This window comes from Colobus angolensis, unplaced genomic scaffold (assembly GCF_000951035.1).
Source record: "Colobus angolensis palliatus isolate OR3802 unplaced genomic scaffold, Cang.pa_1.0 Scaffold158, whole genome shotgun sequence".
NCBI classification, from domain to species: domain Eukaryota; kingdom Metazoa; phylum Chordata; class Mammalia; order Primates; family Cercopithecidae; genus Colobus; species Colobus angolensis.
The window spans coordinates 2,736,224-2,748,405 of record NW_012114688.1 but is presented as its reverse complement, the minus strand read 5'-3'; the positions used below and the strand labels follow the sequence as shown (position 1 = coordinate 2,748,405).

Below are 12,182 nucleotides of genomic sequence, written 5' to 3'. Positions count from 1 at the left end.
GACATCCTTGACTTCTCTTTTACTTACATCCTATGTGAATCAACGGGGACAGTAAATTGTTCATCCTGCATTGCTCTTTCCCCTAGTAAAAACTGCCCCTGCCTGTCATCCTTCTGAATCTGAGTCACCTCAGGACTTCTGATACTGTCTACACTCCACTGTTCCTTCAACATGGAGAAGATTGTCACTGTTTTTCTTTACTAATTCTTTGAGAACTTTCATATGTGATTCATTGGAGCAGAGAGAAAAAAATCATTTACATCTCTGGGAAATAGTACATATGTGCAGCAGAAGGTTCCTTTGCCCAGGTTTCTGTCTGAGACTGTTTTGTAGTTTTGATCTCAGAAGTAGAATATTGATGCTTTTAGAAGGGAGTGTTTGCTTTTTCTCTGGTAGGTATTGTTTAGAGGGTGTTAAAGAAATGGCCCAAATCTTCCCTACATGTGTTCTTAAGAATGCAGATTTTGTCATAAAATCTTCAAACATGCAGTCATTAGTTATATACACTAAAGGCTGAGATGTGAACATTTTATCTCATTTTGTCCCCCATTTGCTTTCTATTCATTTAGGCCTTAAAACCCTCAGGGCAGTATGGAAGAAGGTAAATAACTGTAAGTCCTGGCTTTGAGAACCTATTTCCAGGAACTATGCTGAACAGCAGTTATCTAAACATGCTTCTGCAATATTAATGTTGGCCACAAACCCTTTGGGAGCAGTTTTTTAGAAAAATTACCATTTTTTTTTTTGTTTGCCTAGTATCTAATTTCTTTTGATGTGTAAATTACTTTTCTTGTTGTGGATTGGGTTATAGTTTAGTAAAAGTTCATTTTGATCTTCAGAATTCAGTATTTCATTTAAATTATTGCTTGACACAGATCTGGAAGAACCATCATAAGTTCTTCTACTAAGCAGTAGGCATTTGATAAAAGTTTGTTAGTTACATTGAGCATAACTTACATTAATATGTTTATTATGACACAAAAACCATATAATAAATAGTTCAATTCAGATCTGGAGGACTTGCATGTTTAAGTTTCTGTGCTTAGTGGCACAAGACAGAATAAGATGTGGTCCTTCCCCTTGGGAGCTTATAATTTTGTAGAGTTCAGAAGTGATGCCTGCAAATAAAAAGAATGCTATAATAAAGTCATAGACCAGGTGATACTGGCACGAGAGGAAGTCAGGATCTTTTGTCAGCTGAAGGAAAATCGGAGGAGGCCTCCGGCTGGCACACTATAGGCATTTAATAAATTGAATGAAGGAGAGATGGCTCTTGAGCTAGAACCTAAAACTGATGAAATTTAAAATACTTAATAATTGCATAGACTATTTAATTTTGTGATTTCAATGTTTTCTAAAAAATAATTCCTGGCCGGGCGCGGTGGCTCAAGCCTGTAATCCCAGCACTTTGGGAGGCCGAGACGGGCGGATCACGAGGTCAGGAGATCGAGACCATCCTGGCTAACACGGTGAAACCTCGTCTCTACAAAAACTACAAAAAACTAGCCAGGCGAGGTGGCGGCACCTGTAGTCCCAGCTACCCAGGAGGCTGAGGCAGGAGAATGGCGTGAATCCGGGAGGCGGAGCTTGCAGTGAGCTGAGATCCGGCCACAGCACTCCAGCCTGGGTGACAGAGCGAGACTCTGTCTCAAAAAAAAAAAAAAAAAAAAAAAATTCCTAAGATTGTGAATGTTACAACTGCAATTTACCCTTAAAATGTACCTCTACCCTCAATTCTAGGAAATTTTCAAATTATAAGGGCCTGTATTTTCTTTGAATAATCAGGGAAGGAAATATGATTATTCTTGGCATTTGTGAAATTCCAGATAAAGACATTAACAGGTCTTACTTTCCCTTAGCCTTAACTTACAATGTACAACACTAAATTTTTGACCATTCAGAATGCCCTGTACTTTAATTGCTTTTATCTGTTTATCTGGAACTGGTCAGAAAACAGAAAACAAATCAATAAACTATGTGCAGCTCTTTGTTGGACCTTAATTTCTCCATTTCCTGGCATACGATATGCATGGATATGAGACTTTATCATTTTGGTGTGACTGAGAGGAACTTAATATTCAGTTCAGGCTCTTGCTCTTATCTATCCATTTATTTCCTGAATGTTTCCATGGATGAGGAACCCACCCTTTCCTGAGTCAAACTGTGCCATTGTTTGCCTACCTGAATTATCAGTAATTCTTCCATAGGTTGCTCTGGAGTCAGATTTTCTCTTACTTGAATCCCTGTCTCTTACTATGCATGTAAGTGCTATCATAGACTGCCATGGCATCGCTGTGTTCCTGAGTCAGATATTCTCTAGGCTAACATCCTAAACACTGCCTACCTGCCATATGAAGTAATGACCAAGACTCGGTAAAATGGGGAGAGTATCTATTAGATTCAAGGGAGTTTAATGCATTTTTAGGAGCCTATCACTCCATCATTTCTTTATGGAAATCTTAGAGGTACTCTGTCCCTGACTGTAAGTCTCTCAGACAAGCTATCTTGCTGGTTCCCTTTGTGTGACGCCCAACCTGGTGCTGGCAGTGCCTTGCCTATGGAGCTTCAGCAAGCTACTTATGGCCACAGTTGTCTTCATTCATCCCTCAGCTCTGCACCTACCTCAGGTAATCTGAGATTGCTAATAAATAGTGAGCATTAATAAATAAACAGATAGTTGTCTTGGAAAGGAGCATTAGATATGAAATCAGACCTGAGTTCCAGTCCTAGCTCTGCTATTTACTGATGAGACAAAAACCACTGATCTTCTGAATATGCAATGGTGCTAATTATGTTAACTTGTTTACTAGGCAGTTTCAATAATTATGTATGTGAAAGTGCTTTGCAATTCACATACTGGTTGTGGTTCATGTTTATTATTAACAGTAATATTGATAAAAGAATATATGTAATTTATGAATAATAAATGTCTGATTATTTTAAATAACAAATGTTGGAAACTTTTGTAGAGTATAATTTTAGAACAAAGCCACTGACTGTGTTTCTTCTGGAAGATTTAATTTCGGTATTTTCTGACCCTAAAATTCCAATATAAACGTATGCCCTTGGTGAGCTTATTTAAGAAGGAGAGCCAGGTGTCCCCTTTTTTGTCACCTCCACCCCTACAGCTTTGCCAGAGCCACTTTGGGGGCCTCTACGGGGGCTCTGAGAGATTTCCCACACAAGAACTGGTGCGCCCTCCGTGGTGGGTTTATGAGATCACAGCCCAAGGTAGTAAATTAAAGATGCTATAATTCACTTTCCATAGGTGGTCTTGGCTGCATTCCACAGTCTTTTGGCTGAAAGGCTGCTGATTTTGAAGCACTGGCCCAAAGTCAAAACTTAGCCCAGATGACTGGCCAGCCGAGCAATGAGCAGTAGCATCAACAGATGAGCCACTGGTTTTTCTGTGGAGGTCTTTTGTGTTCCCTTCATATGTATTTAATTTTTGCTGTTTTGAGTATTTCTGGAGTGATGCAGAAACAGAAATTGCAGGCATTTTTCAGGGATAGAGAAATTTGTAATTTTATGTACTTCTGTCAGTCTTTTTGATTTAGGCTGTCTTTGCTGCAGGACACCAAGGGTGGTAAGGGTCAGTTTTTGAGTCCTAATCCAGGCCGCCACTGGATTGCTACACCAATTAGCACATCTAATGATTGCCAGATTTTAGGAGCTAAACCTCTGGCAGGGCCCTTTATGTGCATTTTATTATTTTTTCAAAAAGAGGGTAAAAAGACTGGCACCAATCTTAAGCCTAAACTAATTTCATGTTTACCACACCATTTCAAATACTATGGAAGAGTTTGGCTTACTGTCCCAAAGCACTCGAATTTTTTTCTTCTTGGTTCCAATGCTCTTCCATTCCATGGGATCCAAGCCAGGCAAGTAATGTAAGCCAAGTGGCGCTTGTTTGCCACGTAGATCCTGACAAATATAGAGTAATTCTTCTATTCTTCAAAGCTGTTACATCTTTGGCTCCACAACGATTGAGGTTGTAGGTGAAGCATTTAAAACCCTCATCTGCCTAAAATGTAAACATATCATTTTTTTTCAATATTTTTGAGTCAGAATGTATTATACAAGTGTTTGCTATACTTTTTGGAAATTTGCTGTCAAAATGTCTGATATTTCATAAGTTTATGTTGTAGAGAGCTATTTTTATTTTTATTTTTATTTTTTTATTTTTTATTTTTTTTTGAGACAGAGTCTGGCTCTGTCACCCGGGGCTGGAGTGCAGTGGCCGGATCTCAGCTCACTGCAAGCTCCGCCTCCCGGGTTCACGCCATTCTCCTGCCTCAACCTCCCGAGTAGCTGGGACTACAGGCGCCCGCCACCTCGCCCGACTAGTTTTTTGTATTTTTTAGTAGAGACGGGGTTTCACCGTGTTAGCCAGGATGGTCTCGATCTCCTGACCTTGTGATCCGCCCGTCTCGGCCTCCCAAAGTGCTGGGATTACAGGCTTGAGCCACCGCGCCCGGCCGAGAGCTATTTTTAAATAAATGCTTGACTTTTGTGTGTACGGTACAAATTATTTTGCATTCAACTCTGCTATGTAGTATGTGTGTTTGTGTGTTTTGGTGGTAGTGGTTTAGTGTAAAGGAATGTTCTGCTGTATTTAAAAAAATTAGCTTTCCTAGAACAGATGTTAGCATAACTAACTACTGACTGAAAATGGCTGGCAAGAATGAATTTCATTTCACTTAGCATACCCCATTTCATGCACAAGGGCATAGCTATGATAATTCTAAAAATCACTTCTCTTGGTCTAGTCTGTAGACATACTTTCAGCTCTCCAGTAATTGAGATTGAATTGCGAAATAATATTTCATTTAGTAAGCTAGTAAGATTTAATGGTTACGGTTGAAATATAGGAGAATCTTCTCTTCAGAGTAGGTGGTGGAGGTAGCATAAGTGTCTGACTATTATAACTTCAGAGCAATTTCAGTAAAAGAATTAACACACTGGATCAGTTAAGTACTAAGTCAATTTAATGCAAATATTTGCACTTTCTTTAGCTGAACTTTTTGAAGAGCTCATTCTAATGAGCCGTCCAAAAACTTAGATAAGCGGTATGGCAGATATTAAGAAATCTTTTTAGGAACTGACTTTCAGTGAATGGTAAGCAGGAATGACTTGTAAGACCTCACAGCTCAACCAGTGAATATGATCTGGCCACTTAAGTTGTGCAGTATATTTCACATGTTTCCTTTTAACCAGAATTAAGGCTTTTGAGCTGGAGAAAGGTATGTGGAATGTCTAAGGAAAATCAATTGAGCATATTTAAAGCTAATTTCTAAATTTAGCTGAAGATTTTCTTAGGTTGAATAAGTACTTTGGGGGCATTTGAAAAAAAATGTAGTTATATAACAGGAATTCATCTAGTCTTTTCTGACACCTCTGTTCCCTTTCTCCCTCTTTTCTATCCTCCCCACCTTGATACATCAAAAAATCCAAAGCACACTCTGCAATTGCCCAGGGGTTTAAGTGCTCAATGTATTTTATATAAGTTTCATAAGGCAAGCAGAGATATTTAGATAGGCACAGCTTAGAACCAATTTGGGCATATGCCTTTCAGTTCTTATAAATACCATTCATAGTGCAATGGAGGTTTTCTCTACATTACAGAGTAAAATGAATATTGAGCCATTCAACTTCATAGATCAGGTAAAAGTTTTGGGAGCTTATATTCTTCAGCTATTGCTTCAAAAGTTTAGGGAGCTTATATTTCCCAGCTGTTGCTTCAAAAGCCATAGCTGGGGGGAAAAAAAACAATGGCTGGAGAATATAACTTTTGAAGATATAGACATAGACCAAGTTATTTGTAGTCTCTGCCCACCCCCGTCCCAACATTAATTCTGTTCTTTGAAATCAGCCCCAATTATTTTAAAAAAGTAAAGGCTAAAAACCACTTCTAGTACCCTAAAATGTGTTATGGAACAAGATAGAGAATCAATAAAATGAAATTATAAAATGTAAATACATCAAACATTCACATTTTTACAGGTGGGGAGATGGTGCTGGGAGATTTTTAACTGAGATTAGGTTTCAGGTGTTAAATCGGCATCTCAGTAGGAGAAAGTATCTGCTACCAACTTTTTGTATGCTTTTAAATCAATGTGTATTGTTGTTCCTATCATTTTTGTTTGTTAGATAAATTCTGTTGTAAAAATAAAATTCTCTAAAACATTCCTGAAATCTTTGACCATTTTTACTTAAAGTCATTACTTTTTAAAACGGTGGCATTCTGATGATTAATTCTTATAACAGGAATTTATAGACCAGACCTTTTCAACTGGTCTGTTCTCCACATTCCTTCCCCTTGTACCCCATGGCAGCTTATTCTTTAAATATCATCTTTGTTGCAAGGCAGACACTCTTCCTCTAATTTAGAGGAAGGCTATTATTACCTGACAATTGGGACTTCAAAGCCTCTTTGGGGCCATTTGTGGGAATAGGAGGGGGAGCTTCTTCATTCCCACCTGACCACCCTCCCACTCCCCCTTCTTCCAGCAGATCTGTGGTCTGACCTTGTGGCTAGTTACAGGACAGAGATAGGTGTCAAAAAGGAAACATTCCTGCCAAATAAAAGTTCTTTGTTATGTGTGAGTCTCTATTATTTCTTCTTTATGGTGCTCTATAGAGTACACCAGGGACTATTGGGAGCAGGGGCCAAGGCACTCTAGTAGAACTATACCACTGATTAGAAAAGGCAAGGGTGGACACAGACAGAGGTAAGAGTGGTACTGCAGTTTTTACCTGTTAAACGATCTCTTTTTAATTTTTAATATTCAAGCACAGATATCTGCAGAAAATATGATTGTTTTAGATGTTCTATGACCCAGCACATGTTCTACCTCTACCTCGGCACGTTCCCTCCTTGACCATCCCCCATTCTCCCTTGGCTACTACCTGCTCACTTCCATGGCTAAGCCCTGCCGACAGACACCCTCAGCTTTTTTTTACAACTGGAGCATCCTGTGCAAAACTCTGTCAGAGAAATTTCCAATCATGTAATTCTTTGTGATTCTTTGTGAATGTAATTCTTTGTGAACTTCTCAGCCTCCCACACTAGCCTGTGAGCAACTGGGGGTCTGGGAGGCCATTTGTCTCTATATTTAGTTAGTACAGTGCCTGCATGATAGTAATGCTCCTAGGTGATTGCTAAAGAAATGTTCATTACTTGTAATAAAGCAAAGAAATAAATAATCTATGTTGGCTTAAATGGAGACCATGTGTCATGTCAGCATGTTGTTTTAGTTTTATTTTAACTTTTCTAAGAGGCAACCAAGTCTTGTATCTCTCTCTAACTCTTAAATTACAGGTTCTGTAAGGAATAGGGGCTAATGATTTAACATTGACTAAATTTTAAGCATGATAAATGCTAGCGGTTGGCTAGACAGTAATTTGTAAACTGGATAGCCATTTGAAGTGAAATAACAGGAAGCTGACTGGAGTCAATGAATATTCTTCCAAAAGGAGTACTACAGGTTTAGTCATTGTTCACTTACATTTTTATTCAAGGTTATGTTGTAACGATGACTGGATTTTTCCTCTCATTCTAGTGTATTCATTTCTCCCACCTCCCGAATATCTAACTGTTGCCCTTTCTCAGGGAATTCAGGTTATATATAACATTCATCAAAATTATTTTTTCCTGAAATTATTTATTTATTGTCTGCCTCCTTCATTATTTGTACGTTCCATATGGTTGGTGCCTATTAGGTTTACTCCAGCACCAGCAGTGTCTAGTGCATGGTAGGTACTCAAGACAAATTTGGACAATATACTATGAGCCATAATAATGTGTGTAACTGAGGGACCACTGAATTTTCAAAGAGACTTCAAGTTGTGTTTGTGCATTTCTTCACAACCTTGAATTTGTTAGAAGTCTTATTGATTTCATACCACTTTGACATTAAATGTTGAGTAGAATCACATTTCACAATTTGTGTACTATAGTGGAAAAGTGGAGGCCAAAAATACTGTATTGAAATACAGGCAAAGTAACATGGTCATGTTTGATAAAAAGAACTGAATTCATAATGGACTGCCTTTTCGATGCATAGCTCATGGTTTTATAACCTCTGTGCATATTCTCAAGGCTATCTTAACCAACCATGAGTTAACCAGTTTACAGTGACTAGGCATATTCAGTTTTGGCCAAATCGTTCTGTCATTGAATTGGTCTGGTGTAGAAGTAGTTTTTGGTCCACTTGTTTTCAGTTAAACCTTACGCTATGGGTGGGTGGAGGGGACATTTATAATGTGTGCTGAGGCAGCTGGGTAATATTGCATTACTATCCTAGGAATACTGAGGAGTGGTTATTTTTAGCTTTCACCTGAGCAAACATGACTCAGTTTGTTGACCTGAATCTATCCAGCCCCCTCTTGAATACACAAACTCTATTAATCCCTAGAACCACGCAAGTGACTAAGTAAGGCCTTCATTACAAATACCTGTTAGTTTATTGTGGCTTGTTCAAAGGTTGAAGATAATTTAAACTTCCTCCATTTAGCTCTTTTCTCTTAAAACAAAATCCCACACACTTAAAAAAAATTTAAAGACAGATTAAACTTTTTTTTATTCTAGACACAATTTGTGACCCATATAGCTAACATTTTGGCTCTAGCTAATGAAAACACCTTCTATGGTAGGTGACCAGCTACCAGCTATAAGCTTTGCTTTTGCTTTACTTGATAATGCTGTCTACATAAAGAAACACTTGGGAATTCACTTTTAGCTGGAGTAGGACATTGCGCTGAGCTGAAATATATTATTGGGGGAACATTAAGTGTCCATGTTTGAATATCAGGATATCTGTTTACTTTCTCAAGCAATACATGTGTTTTCTCTTTTGAACACTATTAGAAAAATGAGAAATGTTGAATTATCTTCAGGTTTTGAAGTTATGGAAAACATTTTTGAGACTGGAGGACTAATTTATTCAAGTGAAAAAAATTGTGATTCTCATAGTATAGCTTGAGATGCACTTGAGGCTTCTCCAAGTTCACTGCCATGGTATTTATGAAAATATTAGTATTTCTGGGATTTTTTTTTCTTTATGAAAGAAACACTAGACTAATGAGAGAATGAAAATAATGCAGGCCCCTAAAAAGGCAGGCGTTCACTGCTTTCATTAAAAATGCGGCCTTTGTGCCCGTAAAGTGTTCAGCTTCTCTGTTATTAAGTTTGGAATGTGGTTTTGGAGCTTAGCTGAGGGAACTCAGCTAGTTATTTTTCGTTTTGGTCTGAGAAGTGAGAGACTTGTTTTTCAAGAAGGTAAAAAATAAAGAAAAAAAGGTTAGGTTCATTCTGGAAGAATAGAAGTTTTAAAATGTAGTAACTATTTTCTGCAGCAAATAGTCAGTTTGAGTATGTTAGCTGAAAATAGAATTCATGACTTTTGTCTCACTGTTTATTTCTCCAACCACATTAAAAAGGGTTCAGTTAAATGTGCCATTTGGCTTTTCTAATGTCAGTGGGCTATTTAGCTGAGTCAGGATAACCAAAGTTTGATTGACTCATATTTCTAAGAATAAGTCAGATGTCTGATTTTGGACGGATTCAATGTAAAGTCTTTGTGATACAGTTTCGAGTTTTAAAGAAAAACTTTCCTAGCAGGGGTTAGTGGCAACTTGTATTGCAGTGTTTAGCATTCTACATGAAGGATGTTCAGCTAGAGCTTAGTAGTGTTGAGTTTTCTGGTAAGTTTTAGTAGGCATTGTCCCAACTTCTTGCAAACATAACATTTTACTAAAAATGTATCAAAATAGATATTTAATAGAATAGAAAAATAATGTGGATTTGAACATTAGAAGTGGGGCAGAATATTAATAATACACATTTTTGCCTCTTATATAACTTTCTGTTTGCTTTTCATGTTTCTCCATTGCTGTCTGATCTCTATTAAATAAGAGAGAATTTCTGCTTGGAATTTCTGCATACATAATATACCAAGTATCAGATGCACAGAAATACACGTATTTAAACCACACACATAAACCATAATTTATGACATTTTCTTTTAACTACTAACTTTCAAAGTTTTATAGATGTATATATTTTAAAATATACTAGTAGGACCCACATAAAGAAAACAATGAAAGTTTAAAAGAAATTTAAAAACAGATTGTAGACAATGCAGAAGCAAGTACTGTTCTTGGATGGGAAAATTAAATGCTGGGGAAGGATGCTATTTCTGTCCACATTAATTTATTATTATCTATTTATTTATAGATTTAATTTAATCCTCAATATCCTAGCAAAAAGATGTAAATTTGAAATGGATTGGGGAAGAGAGATAATCTAGTAGATATTGATAAAAATAATCAACTTAGCCAGGAGTGGTGGCTCACGCCTGTAATCCTAGCACATTGGGAGGCCAAGGCGGGAGGATCACGAGGTCAGGAGATTGAGACCATCCTGGCTAACACAGTGAAACCCCGTCTCTACTAAAAATACAAAAAATTAACTGGGCATGGTGGCGGGCACCTGTAATCCCTGCTACTCGGGAGGCTGAGGCAGGAGAATGACGTGAATCCAGGAGGCGGAGTTTACAGTGAGCCGAGATCGTGCCACTGCACTCCAGCCTGGGCAACAAAGCGAGACTCCGTCTAAAAAAAAAAAAATATCAATTTATAGAATTCAAAGCAATGTTGTGCTGATGCATGAATTGACAGTTTAATACATGGAAAAGAACAGATGTTCAGAAACATATGCTCATATACATAAGGCTAACAGTGATATGATAAATCAACAAAAGGGAAGGTCTGTTCAATAAACTATAATTTAAATATTTAAGAAATAAAACTAGAACCTTACCGCATCTCATAGCAATTTTCAGATGGATCAACTATTTAAATATTAGAAAAAATGAAATTGCAAAAAATAAATAGAAGTCAATATAAATGACTGTTGAATTTTGAGATCAAGAAGGTCAGTTTCTCTGAGCACAAAAGCATGGGGGAAAAAACATAAAAGAGGGATTCCATGTAAGATCTGGAACTTCTCTATTTGTGCCATAAACAAATTTAGATAGCAGATGGAAAATTTAGGAGAAATTTCCAACAAAACATATTAGACAAATGATGATTCTTATTCACAGATAGCCTTTACAAACTGATGAAGGAGAAGTTGATTTTGGTGTATTATGTGATTGACTACTTTGCAACTACTAATTGAAGGATTTTAATTATAAAGAAAATATAATAGCTAATATTTTATACTTTTCGTGTGCTCAAGCACTACTCTGAATGCCTTAAAATGTTAACTTTGTTTAAAATATACAGTAACTTGGAAAGGTTGGTACTATTATTATTGCCATCTAAGAGATGATAAAACTGATACAGAGATAAGCTTAGTTATTTGCCCAAAACTTTCCTAGTGTGGATTCGCAGTGACACAACTAAAAATGAGAGAGCCAGGATTTGACATCAGACAGGTGGCCTCTGGAGCCAATGTTATCACACACTACTCTGCTTTTCTAAGTGAATAAAAAGAAAAGACTGCAAAACTAGGCATGATATAACTCTTTTATAAATGTGTTAATAGTTGTGTATATTTTAAAGTTACATAATTTAATTCATGTGTAAACTTTTTATCTAATTATACAGTCATAGAAAAGACAGATGGTATTTTGACATTTTTTCAACAGTGGTTACTTCCCTCTAGTGGGATTTTGGGTAAATGTTGTTTTGAACTTAAAATTTCTGTATTTTCCAAATTATTAATATGTTAATCATATAACCATTAGATAATCACAAAATAGTGTTTTTAAAGTTACACATTTCAAAGTTGCTTTGCTGTCTTGAAATGCATGGTTTATATTTTAGTACACTTTTGAAGTATCAGTCAGTGTTTGAGTTCCCATTCTCTGCTAGGTACCAAGCCAAGTGGTGGCCCCTAGTTCTTTATCTTGAGCAAAAGCAATATTGTACAATTTTAGAGCCAAGAGGAATCTTAGAAACTCATCATTTCGTTTCTCAGATGAGGGTCCTGAAGCTATTATAGATTTAACTGATTTACCCAAGATTCACTGACAGTAAGTTTTTAACCAGGCTTCGAATCCAGGTTTGAAGACTAAGGTCTTCTGACTTTAGATACTGTTCTCTATGAAGGCCCAGAGCTCTTCAAGACCTCAGTCAGGTGGGAACTGTAGCACAATTGACTTTTGTGATATTGT

The 12,182-nt window shown here is 37.0% G+C and overlaps 1 protein-coding gene across 1 annotated transcript in view; it reads left to right on the top strand.

The window, feature by feature from the left end:
- The window catches only part of WLS (wntless Wnt ligand secretion mediator), a 110,451-nt gene that overhangs the window by 26,958 nt on the left and 71,311 nt on the right, over positions 1-12,182 (top strand). The gene's annotated exons all lie outside the window — the stretch shown is intronic.